General features: G+C 49.5%; 1 long non-coding RNA gene across 3 annotated transcripts; it reads left to right on the top strand.

The window, feature by feature from the left end:
• The first annotated feature begins 317 nt into the window (after positions 1 to 317).
• On the top strand, positions 318 to 7,803 carry LOC127542561 (uncharacterized). 3 transcript variants are annotated; one of them, XR_007948717.1, is made up of 12 exons: positions 318 to 500; positions 950 to 1,035; positions 1,523 to 1,684; positions 2,664 to 2,724; positions 3,177 to 3,294; positions 3,856 to 3,946; positions 4,119 to 4,185; positions 4,962 to 5,051; positions 5,311 to 5,411; positions 5,593 to 5,844; positions 6,204 to 6,298; positions 6,475 to 7,803. It is a non-coding gene; the product is annotated as an uncharacterized LOC127542561 (long non-coding RNA). The 3 variants fall into 3 exon arrangements; XR_007948716.1 differs by having other exon boundaries at positions 1,520 to 1,684; positions 3,177 to 3,259; XR_007948715.1 differs by having other exon boundaries at positions 1,520 to 1,684.
• Positions 7,804 to 12,846: the final 5,043 nt, after the last annotated feature.

The raw sequence follows: 12,846 nt of genomic DNA, 5'->3' as shown, positions 1-12,846 counted from the left end.
GAGGCCTGTGGGCTTCAGAGCAGGATAGAGGGTCCCCCATGGCACTCAGGCCCCACCATTCAGCTAAGAACTCATCCCCCCAAAGTTTATTGCAAATGTGGAGCCACATCTGATGGGTATGCGTCCTACTGTCCAAACGTGGAAATCTGGTTATAATCATTTCCAATTTCGCTCCCAACCCCCACCCCAACCGTCCTACCACGGCCCCACCCCAACCCCACCCTAAGCCCATAGTTGCCACACCAGTGACCTCACAATCACCAGTAGTCCTCCAGACAGCATAAAAGTGGCACAGGCACCACTCACCGCTCACAGCCCCTGACTGCCAGGCAGAGCCCACTCTCCCGGGTGCCCACCTCTCTGTCTTCCTCCTCCTCCTCCCCCCTCCTCCTCTTCCTCCCTTCCTCTTCTTCCTCCCCCTTTCTTCCTCTTCCTCCCCTTCTCTTTTTTCTATCTTTCTTAACATAAGGCTTCAAGCTTCCACTCCGCTCTCTTTTAAGGTAATTTTTAAATTTTTTTTACTTCTTCCCTAGGCAGGTATCTCCTCTCCCCCTCCCCCCCTTCCAGGGCTCCTAGAGAGCCTAGCAGTGGTTCTCACAGTATGGTCTTAGAGAATCCTGGGGATCTCTGAAACCCTTTAGAGGGTCTACAAATTCAAATAGTTTTTATTTCCAATATGGTAAATGTCTATAAATAGAATCTAGATAAACAAAAATGCTTTGGAGAGATCCTCAATCATTTTTAATAGGATAAAGATACTGAAAACAAAAGTTTGAGAACCACTGGGTCTCCCCAGCCCAGACCCCTCAACCTTCCTAGAGGCCATTCCTCCCCTGTAACCTGCCACTGTGCCAGCAGGGGGTGCCCTTCTGCTTCCGGAAAACCCCCAGGGCAGCCAGGGCTGGTCGCAGCGCATCAATGACTGGTCCCGGGGCGGTTTGTTTTTCAGTTCTGGAGTGTTTATGGCACAACACCACTGAGGATACAACATTTTTGAAGAAGGGAACGAAGTGGTCCTTCTGGTTGCTTCCTCAGGTAGAGAACATGATGGGGGTCCCTCGTTAGCTTAAGGGGCCGTGGATTTCAGGACTGGCGGGCAACTCAGAGACTGGACAGGGGGAAAGGGCCCCCAGAGCCGGGAGGGGATTTTCGGCACGGTCACAGACCTAGGAAGTGGCAGAAATCCAGGGACGGAGCCTTGTACTGCGCTCGGCCCAATGTCACATCCCAGATAGGAAGTGACCCGACTGTAGAGGGAGCAGCCCCCAGGGGGCCCAGGGAGAGGCAGAAGCCTGGGCCCTTCAAGTCAGGAGATCCGCCCAAGGGCGGCAGCTGGGGACAGCTGGGAAGGCCACAGCTGGCTGGGGGCAGGGGTCGCCGGAGCACCCGGGCCAAAGCCTCTCCTCGGCCCGGGGGATCACTCTGGGGTCTGGCCCCGACAGCTGACAGAGGGGCCCCAGCGGGAGGGAGCGTCCGGAGGCTCTGGACCGCTCTGAGATATGCAACCTTTTGGGTACAGAAGCAGTTGGAGAACAAACACAGTCTGAACAGCAGCAGTGCCCGCGGGGATCTTGAAGACCATGAAGGTTACCCCAACACCACAGCCACCAATCCAACGCCGCGCAGACATGAGGAGGAGGAGAAACAGGAGACCTAGAGAAGGAAAGCAGACCACAGTCAACCAGTAAGTAGGAGTGAGCGAGAGTCCGCCCCCCATCTCTAGGCCAGGCCTCCCCCCACCGCCCGAGGCCCAACCTCCTCACCACTAGTTGTCCCAAGAGGGTTTTGAACATATTCCATTGCGAGCCGTTATCCACGAGGTAGATTGAAGCAAGTAACAGTGTTTGTTCCCAGGGGGAAGCGCCTCAACATATGTGGGGCAAGACGGGGAAAGTTGGAAGTTCCTTCCTGGAACGTTAAACATACTGTTAATATTAGCGGTTTAAAAAGAAGTGACCTGAGGGATTGTGGGAGAGAGGAAATCTAAAACCATCTTCTATGTGGTTCTGAAAATCAGAACTGGGGAATGGGGACAGGAAATGACAGAGATGGAGGGACACTGCCAAGAACTGCCCCGTGGAGGGATAGGATGTCTCTGGAGCAAGGGGGGTCAGAAGGATCCAAAAGCCTCCACAGGCACTGGAAAGATCTGGTGACCTGAGGATTTGTTTTAAAAGTTCAATGGCCACCCAAAAAGAAATGGGTATTTTTTAATTTATGAACATGGATAAGTAGAAAAAATATTTTAAAAGAAATTAACGCTTAAATCAATGCTTAAAAAATAAAATTTAAACAAAGAAAAGCTCAATGGACAGCAAAATGGGAGGGGTTCCTCAGGTAAAGGGCAAAGAGGCCTCCCCACCCACATACTTCTAATGACCAGCACAGGAGGACAGGGTCTCTCACCAGGACAAAACTACTGGGAAAGAGGGCCCCAAAACAGGGACGGGGACTCCTGTGCAGCACTGAAGGGAAAACTCCCTCAAGCAAGAGGTCTCTTCTCCAGCAGGGGGAGACTTTTAGGGAAAAAACAAGGGTCAGGCACAGGGAAACAGTATTGGGGGAAAACCGTTAGCCACCCAGCAGGGAGCCTCCATACTAAAGCAGTTCTCTAGAAGTTCGGGTTCCAGATAATCACAGTTCAAAATTCTTCCTATACACAGCTGTACAAGCCTCCCCCAGAATACATCGATTGGGAAAACGGGGAAATCTTCAGATCATGAGGTAATCCTCCATACTCAAAGAAGTTAACACACAATTGGGCCAAGGAGAGGGAGGGAAAATCAAGTAAAGCAGGGGTTCTCCCTCCCAAGCTAGATCTTAGCCCATTGTAGTGGATGTGGGAAGGGATCTGGAGGGACAAGGCCTTCAAGGTCTCCCTCCCATTCAGCCCAACAGGGAGTCCTCCTTCCAAAAAGGCAGCTCCAGTCCTTTTTGTGAGATTTATTGGAATGAGGGAAGGGAGCCCTCCCAACAAATACAGGAAATCCTTCAGGAGAAGAAAAACTCGTCTTCCAATGGTGCTGGGGAGAGGGTACCTAAGCAGGACAGCAGGGGCTCTTCTAGCAAACTAGTTCTTAAGCAATAAGCTATATAATTGGTAGGGGGGGGGGGGGCAGTGTGTGGCAGATGTTCCCCAGGTAGAGGACAAATGGTCTTCCTATCTATCCATATAGACGTATTTCCCCGTTTCGGAGGACAGGGTCCCTGAACAGCCTAGAAGGGGGGAGTCCTAGTAAAGAGAATTCCACACAGCATGGTGAGTGATTTCTATGCAGCCCTGCACTCCTCATGGTAAGTAGGGAAAGACCCTTGGGAAAATTTCAGGGCTCCTTGGGAAAGTGAGATTTGGGGGAAATTGCTTAACGACGTAATTTCAGGGCTCCTTGGGAAAGTGAGATTTGGGGGAAATTGCTTAACGACGTGTCTGAGTTCTTGATAATACACGTTCTCATTGATATTTGGCCTTTCCAGAGCATCCCAGCTGGAAATTCTCCCCATATACCTCCACACAGCTCTTCCTCAGAATATATCCATTAGAAATACTGGGAAATCTTTAGCAGGACAGCAGGGAGTCCTCCTTAACAATCACCCAATCCACACTGGAGCCTCCCTGGGCAGCACAGCAGGGCTTTGCCCTATTAAGCTAGAATCCACTGTGGTGGGGAAGGGGGAAGGGATCCAGAGGTGTACATGACACTTAAAGCAACTGCTCTCATCCCTAGCAGGGGGAGAAGCTGGGGAAAACAGCAGGGGGTCCTGCCTAGGGAAAGTTAGTTGAGGGGAAACCCTTGATCGCACAGCAGAGAGTCTTTCCATACTTAACCAATTCTCATTTACAATTTGGGGTTGCAGACCATCACAACTGAAAATTCTCCCTATATCTGTACAAGTCTCCCTCAGAACATCAATTGGAACAACTGGCAAATCTTCAACATAACATCAGGTAATCCCCCAGAGTTCAAAGAAGCTGACAATTGGGCTGGGATGGGGGCAGGCAGCACAGCAGGGGTTCCCCCTAATCCATAGGGGTGAGGAAGGGGGAAGGGATCGGGAGAAATAAGATCAGGGGTCTTCTTACTTATGTATATATATATATATATATATCTAATTTGCAGACGTGCAGAGGCATCCTTTGGCAACTTTAAATGGAACCCCCCTTCAAGGGACAGCTCCAAAAACATCGTGAGTGATTTCTGTGCAGGCCGGAAGGGAGCACCTCCCCAGGGAAACTGTGTATTGAAGGGAAACTCTTAGCTGCCTCCATTCTAAACCAGTAGTCTGGCTTTGGAGGGGGGGAGGGAGGGGAGGTACTAATACAAATATCTACAGAGCTGGTGTCTCTCCAAGTCAGATTCAGGGTGAAATTCAAATAAATGTAAAAATTTAGCAGACCATGGTGCTAGTGGGGAGGGATGATTGTCACATGATCATCAGACCTTCATGTATATTCGGTTATAATCATTTCCATCTTCACCTGCAGCCCCACCCACCCCCACTTAACTGCCCCCACCCCCACCCTAAGCTCTTAACTGTCACACCAGTGACCTCACAACCAGCAGAGTTCCATAGTTTTCCTGGCAACGAATGGTACACACTAGGAACCATTCTCCTCACTACCCCTGACTGCCAGGCAGTGCCTACTCTCCCAGGTGCCACTTTTCTTCCTGCCTCTCTCCTTACTACCAAGCTTCAGGCTTCCACTCTGCTCTCTTTTAAGGTATTATTTCTCCTTCTTACCTAGACTACCTAGAGTACCCCCGGCCCCTTCCTGCCCAGGGCTCCCAGAGAGCCTGGACTCTCCCCTGCCCAGACCTTCAACCTTCCTAGAGGCCATTCCTCCCCTGTAACCTGCCACTGTGCCAGCAGGGGGTGTGCCCTTTTGCTTCCGGAAAACCCCCAGGGCAGCCACGGCTGGTAGGACATCACTGACTCGGGTCCTTGGGCGGTTTGTTTTTCAGTTCTGGAGTGTTTACAACCCTAATGTCCAATACCACCTAGGGACATAACATCTCATTGACAAGGGAAAGTTCTTCTGGGAGGTTTCCCAGGTGAGTGAACATGGTGGGAACCTCTTGTTAGCCTAAGGGGTCTTTTATAAGCAGAAAAATATTTTTAAAGATTGTTCAGGGGGTGGGGGTGGACAAGTGGGAGGATAAAACCGATGCTTAAAAATTTTTTAACAAAGAAAAAAAGCTGAATGGCCAGCAAAATGGGAGCGGTTCCTCAAGTACAGGGCAAAGAGGCCTCTCCCCCCTTACCTGCTCATCGGGATACTCCATACTTAACAAGTTCTCATCTACAATTTAGGGTTCCAACAGTGCCACAACCAAAACTCTCCCTATTCGCCACTGTACGTCTCCCTCGGAACATCATTTGGAAAACCTAGAAAATGTTCTGCAGAACAGCAGGTAATCCTCCGTAGTCACAGCTTAAGCTATGATGGGTCTGAGCAGGGGGAGGAACTGAAGCAGCCCAGCAGGGCTTTTCCCTCCCAAACTAGATCTTAGCCATTGTGGTGGGGAAGAAGGGGAAAGGGTTCAGCAGGGACAAGACCAGGGGTCTCCTTACCAATATAAAATCTATTTGCAGAGGGTGCAGAGGCGTCCTTCAACACCGCTGGGAGAATATTCCTCCTGAAAAACATCATGAGTGATTTTTGAACAGCTGAGAAGGGTGCCTTGCCAATGAAAAAATAATCTGGCCCATAGTAGTGGGAGACCCTCAAAAATACAACAGGGACTCCTCCTTAAGGGAAGAAAGCATTGTGTACAAGTGGATCTGCAAGAACATCATTATATATGCACAGCATGGGTTCCTCCATCGTAACCGAGTCCTCGACAGGTGAGTCCTGGAGCGACACAACTGATTGTCCTGCTTAGACAAATGCGTTTGTCTATCTACCAGTATGTTCACTGGAAACTGTGGGCAATTAACGCAGAGCACCAGAGAGTAGTCTAAATGTAGATAAGCAGGTCCACCACGGGGGGTCCCTGAGCAACATAGTAGGGGAACCCTCCTTGAGAAGCCATTCTGGATCATTACAGGTTCCCTTCAAAGACAGCTTGAGCCATAACAAGGGGAGAGCCAGGGCAGTATATAACGGGCTCCCTCAGTGGGGAAAAAAAACCAAAGGTTTCAGGGGAAATCTTTAGCTACATGGCTGGGAGTCCTCTATAACGAAGCTCATTTGTCTTCAACAGGTCCAGGTTCCAGAGCAACATCGTACAACATCGTAAAGATACAGTAACTGAAAAAATACATCTACTGGAAATAGAAGAATCTTTCAGGAGGAAAGGTAGAGTCCTCCAGAGTGTGAAAAGCCAGTGGGGGAGAGGGGTACTAAGCAGGCAACCAAGCTAGATCTGATCCACTGGGGGTGGGAATAGGAAAGGATCTATAGGAACATGACCAGGGTCCTGGTCCACACTGACCTCGTTCCAGAGTAACATAGAGCTATGTTCCTACCTACAGATTCACCGGATACTCCTTCGTACATTCCCTGGAAACAGGAACGAATGACACATCAGGATGTTCGGGATGTTCCTACTTACAGATTCACCAGATACTCCTTCGAATACATTCCTGCAAACAGGAACGTTTGACACATCAGGATGTTCGGGATGTTCCTACTTACAGATTCACCAGATACTCCTTCGAATACATTCCCTGTAAACAGGAACAGATGACACATCAGGATGTTCGGGATGTTCCTACCTACAAATTCACCGGATACTCCTTCGAATACATTCCCTGGAAACAGAATGATGACACATCAGGATGTTCGGGATGTTCCTACCTACAGATTCACCGGATACTCCTTTGAATACATTCCCTGGAAACCATCAGAATGTTCGGGATGTTCCTACAGTTTCACCGGATACTCCTTCGAACACATTCCCTGGAAACCATCAGAATGTTCGGGATGTTCCTACCTACAGATTCACCGGATACTCCTTCGAACACATTCCCTGGAAACCATCAGAATGTTCGGGATGTTCCTACCTACAGTTTCACCGGATACTCCTTCGAACACATTCCCTGGAAACCATCAGAATGTTCGGGATGTTCCTACCTACAGTTTCACCGGATACTCCTTCGAACACATTCCCTGGAAACCATCAGAATGTTCGGGATGATCCTACAGTTTCACCGGATACTCCTTCGAATACATTCCCTGGAAACCATCAGAATGTTCGGGATGTTCCTACCTACAATTTCACCGGATACTCCTTCGAACACATTCCCTGGAAACAGGAACGAATGATACATCAGGATGTTCGGGATGTTCCTACCTAGATTCACAAATACTCTTCAAATACATTCCCTGGAAACAGAAACAACACAGCAGGATGTTCCTACCTACAGATTCACTCCTTCGATACTCCGAATACATTCCCTGGAAACAGGAACTTATCAGTATAGCAGCACACAGTGCCTTCCATACAGAGATCATCATCGGAGGAGAGTGCATGGAAGACATGGTTCCTGAGCAAGAACAAGTAGTATACTGCCCCTCCTAAACTTCATCTAACACTCTGAAGTGAAAGGAGCGCCCTCACTATAGTGAAACATCTGAGGAGCCCGGCAGGAAGTCCTTCCCAGGGAAATACCATTGGGCTACAGTAATTTTGGTGGGAATATTTGGCTACAAACAGGGAGGTCCAGTTATCAAACAGTTCCAAAATACCACAGGATGTACTGCCTGCCTACATGGATACTCCTTTAACCATCTACTAGAAATAGTGGGGGATCCGGCGTCAGGGAGAGAAAAAAATTAAAAAAATATAAAAAAAAAAAAAATAGCATGGAGTCGTTTATACCTAGATAATTAAATCCACAGTGGTGGGGGGTGGATGAGGGGAAGGGGGGAGGGGGGGGGAAGGAGGAAGGGGGGAAAGAGGGAGGTCCCTGGGGAGGTCCCAACCTCTTTGTCTCTCTGGGATGCAGACCCAGTAATGAGACTACTGGATTAAAGGATAAGAACAGTTTTATAGTTTGGGGGCATAGTCCCAAATGGCTCTCCAGAATAGCTGCATCAGTCCAGAACTCCCACCAATACAGAAATGGCCCAGTTTTCCCACAGTAATATTCCCAGTTTCCCACAATCCCTGCAACATTCATTTCTTTTCCTGTCATCTACACCAAAATGTTGTTAAATTCCTCCCTTTATTGATCTAATGAAGTACCCTTGCTCTCCTAACTTGCTTAATGGTATCACCCTATATATCTAAATCATGAATCCATTTCAACCTTATTTAGGCACAGGGTGTAAGATATTGGTCAGTGCCTTGTTTCTGCCATACCACTTTCCACTTTTCCCAGCAATTTTTCTCAATGAGTTTCTTATCCCAGAAGCTGGAGTCTTGGACTCCACTGGAATCATTGACTATTGTGTCTCATGTACCTAACCTACCTATTCTACTGATCCACCACTCTATTTCTTAGCCAGTACCAAATGGTTTTGATGAACATCAAACAGCCTGGACAGCTAGGCCGTCTTCCTTTGCTGCTTTCTCCCCACCTGGACAGCTAGGCCGTCTTCCTTTGCTGCTTTCTCCCCCCAATTAATTCCCTTGTTATTCTTAACCTTTTGTTCTTCCCAGATGAATTTTGTTACTATCTTTCCTAGATCCACAAAATTTTTTGGCAGTTTGCTAAAGTACCGAATAAGTAGATTAATTTAGGTAGAATTGTCATTTTTATTAGCTCAGCCTTCCCATGGGCAATTGATATTTTAATTGTTGAGATCTGACTTTATACGGATGAAAAGTGTTTTCTAATTGTGTCCATATAGTTCATAGGTTTGTCAAAAACAGCTCTTGTCCCTACTGAGGGGGGAGACCCTGAACACCATGGCAGGGGGTCCTCCCAAGGTGGGGATATGGGGCAACACTGGGGGGGTTTGAGCTTCACAACCGGGAGCTCTCCATACTAAGCCAGTTCTCGTCATTTGGGGGTGCCAGAGTAACCCAGCTAGCTGTCCTGCCTACAGACTTGTATTATGTTCTCCTTCCTAAGAATACATTCACTGGAAATAGTGGGGGAGTCTCAGTAGAACAGCGGGGTTTATTATAAGAACTCTGATCCCCATAGGAGAGGGAGGACCCTGAGCAGCAATGAAAGGAGCAAAGATGGCTCTTGTCCCAAGTATAGCATTCCTGAGCTACATTATACCATAGCAGGAGGTTTTCTCTTGTGAAGACAGCTCTGGTTCTTAATTGGAGGTGCCAGAGTTGCACAGCAGGGAGTCTTCCAGATTCGTCCCAAGAGGGTATCCCAGAGGGCCTACAGAATCAGGCACACTCCTTCCTAAAAATACATCCGCTGGACATAGTGGGAGGTCCTCCAACAGGAAGTCTCCCCCAAGAAGACCTCTCCGGTCCCCAGTGTAGTAGGGTTGGCTAAAGTCCCAGTAGGGGGTCCCTAGAATCCCAGCTCTGGTCCACAGTGGGGGGTGCTGCAGCAGCACAGTAAGGAAGTCCCAGTGGGAATAGTGCTTTTAGCCAAAGGTGGGGCCAATTTAGCAGCACAGGAGGGATTTGTCCTTAGAAAATATTATAGTGGGAGGCCCCTGATCAGCACTGCTCGAAGTTCCTCCGAGGATAATCCTCAGGGTGGGCAGGGAATGCCCTGAGTAGGACACAGTACAGAGAGTTTCCTCCCTGAGCTCCTAATTGTTGTTGATAATCACTGAAAAAAATGGCAAAGTCTCTCCATTTAAGCAGGTAGGCCTTGGCCACAGTAGGGGTTCCAAAGCAGATCAGTGGGGAATCCTCTCTACTCAGATGACTGGTCCATAGAAGCGTATCCCTGAGCATAGCGCATATATATACACACACACACACACACACACACACACACACACACACACATATAGCCATTCTTAGTAGGAACTGTCTGTAATATAGGTAGGAGTTTCCCTTATGCAGAGACTGAGGAGGACAGCAGGGGTTAGGCCTCAACTCCACAGGGAATCTTCCCCACAGCAGCATAGTAGGGCGTCCCTATACATACAGTTTATAGCTCCTGGTTGAAGTTAAGATCTCTGAGAGACACAGCAAAAAGTCCCTTCGGAGTTCACATTGCCTACACAAAGTGAAAGGCCCCAAGCGGCACCTTGTGGAGTTCCCAAACAATCAAAAATGGCTACGACAAACGACCTTAGGGAGTCCCGTCAGCATACAGCCCACAGCCAGTCCGGAATAGCTCCATGGGGGATCCTGGAAGTTTCGATCTTTAGCCAAATGTGTGTGCTGGGTGGGCCCCCCCCCCCTCTCAGCACAGCAGGGAGTCCCCAGTCACAGATTATGGTCCTTCCCCAGTAGCAGGCTTTATCAAGCCTGCAAGAAGTTCCCCACCAAATTACACTCCTTCATATAAGTCGGGTACCCTCAGCAATCAGGGAGCCCCACCCTTAGTTTGCAATCCCAGGCCACAGTGCAAGGAAAAGGGGTGAGTGGCACGCCAACATGAGGGACCATGAGCATTACAGCGGGGAATCCCCTCCCCACGGTAAAGCTATTGGCTGAATTATGGGGAATCTAAGCAACCAAGTGGGGATGCTCCCGTAGTTTACAAGCCCAGTTCAAAGTGGGGCAGTGCAGCCGGAGCGGGGGGAGGCGGGCCCAGCGCTGTGGCTGGAGACGGCGTCGGGCAGCCGTGGCGCTCGGCGGCGGAGGACACGGCATTGAGACACCACGGGGCAGGCTGCGGCTAGCCGCTGGGCCGTCCGGTGGAAAGAGAATCTTGAGGGCTTGACAGTTAGGTGACAGAGAATTTAATTTCTTTGCTTGGAATACATGTTATGAACCCTTTCCAGAGCATGTCTACAGGTTCTGCACACAAGTGTTCTGATGGTGAAGAGAAGACAGTGGCTGGGGACCTGAAAATTAGTCCGCCACGAACTGCTCCAAAGAAACAGCTGCCTTCTATTCCTAAAAATGCCCTGCCCATAACTAAGCCTACATCTCCTGCCCCTGCAGCACCATCAACAAATGGCACACGTGCCTCTTATGGACCATTTTCCTTGGAATATTCCCTTCTTGCTGAATTCACGTTGGTCGTGAAGCAGAAGTTACCTGGTGTCTGTGGGCGGCCATCTTACCGCTCTGCATTAATGTGGTTTGGAGTAATATTCATACGGCATGGACTTTATCAAGATGGAGTATTTAAGTTTAGTTTATATCCCAGGTAACTAGTCAGATGGTGATTGCCCACGCTTGGTATTTGATATCCGAGAGCCCCCCCAACATGAATTACAGTCCTTCAAAGAGGTGGGGTTCCTCGAGTAGTGGGCTCACCCCTGAACACAGCTTTTAGTCTGATTGCATGTAGAGGCAATGGGCAGCCCAGCAGGGAGTCCCCCGAACAGACATACAGAGCTTATAGGTGCTGGCTGAAGTTAGGGTCTCCCGACACAGCAGGGACCCCCCTCATAGCCACACACACCGATGTGTGTAGAACTCTGTTCACCTTGAGATCTGCCAGAGTGGGGATCTCCACACAGCTGACTGCACCTGCCAAAGTGGCTCAACTTGTGACCCTTTGCATACAACCCCTGGCCAAAGTGGGGCCCTGGCAGCCCACAGGGGAAGCCCAGAAGTCCTGTCCAGATCAGAGTGCAACACGGCAGAGAGTCTCAGGTGCAGCTTATAGCCACTCTGGCCAAAGTGAGTGTCCCTCCCCACTTGCAACAACACAAGGGGGAATCCCTTTGCCACAATTTATAACCCTCAACTTGGTTGAAGTGGGCGGGGGCTCCTAGGCAGCACAAATAGGGAATCCCACACAAAGTTTCCAATCCCTGGCCAGGGAGCCCCCCCATAAAGTCCTTCGCTGAAGTGGGAATCCCATCTCATCATATAGCCCCCAGTCCATGTAAGGGGAGATGGGCAGAGAGTCCTCCCCCTTCTTGTAACCCTTTGCTCGGATCTGGTTATCTTGGGAGGGCAACAGGTAATCCGGGCCTGCCTCCAGAGTATCGTGGTCACGTGTGAGGCAAGGTTCTGTGGTTATGAAGCACTGGTGGGCTCAAGCTAGTGGGCAAGGAGGGAGAAAGGGGGAAGAATCCCAGCCTCTCATTGTCTCCCAACTCCTCACCCCGTGTCTTAATCTACAAAATGGGGATAACAATCCCAGGCTCCCTGCTGTGTCGAGAGACCCTAACTTCAGCCCACAGCTATAAACACTGTATGTTTCAGGGGACTCCCTGCTGGGCTGCCCATTGCCTCTACATTCAATCGGACTAAAAGCTGTGTTCAGGGGTGATCCCACTGTGCTACTCGAGGAACCCCACCTCTTTGAAGGACTGTAATTCATGTCAGGGGCCCTCTGCCTGTCTGCCTCTGCCCCACTTTGACCTGGCATTGTAAACTATGGGAACATCCCCACTCCGATGCTTAGGCCCCATAATTCAGCCAATAGCTTTAACGTGGGGAGGGGATTCCCCGCTGTGATGCTCGTGGTATCAGGGCCGAGGCATCTAAAGGGCATCATAGTGCATAGAACGCTGGGGCCGGAGTTAAGAAGACCAGAGTTCAAACCCAGTCTCAGACGCTTCCTAGCTGTGTGACCCTGAGCAAATCAATTCTGTTTGCCCTCAGTTTCCTCATCTGTAAAATGAGCTGGAGAAGGAAATAGCAAGCTACTTCAGTCTCTTTGCTAAGGAAACCCCACGTGGGGTCAAAAAAAGAATCCGATATGACTGAAAAACGACCAGACAAAATGAGCAGAAGGAAAAGGCAAATGAATGGCACTTTTGGTCCCTCACATGCCAACTCAACATTGACCTTTGCCCCTCAGTAGCTGGGGGCTTGACTGGTATAGGCCCCTTTCACTGGGCCA

This window comes from Antechinus flavipes, chromosome X (genome assembly GCF_016432865.1).
Source record: "Antechinus flavipes isolate AdamAnt ecotype Samford, QLD, Australia chromosome X, AdamAnt_v2, whole genome shotgun sequence".
NCBI lineage: Eukaryota > Metazoa > Chordata > Mammalia > Dasyuromorphia > Dasyuridae > Antechinus > Antechinus flavipes.
The sequence above is the reverse complement of the archived record's forward strand: the minus strand, read 5'-3'. Positions and strand labels throughout refer to the sequence as shown.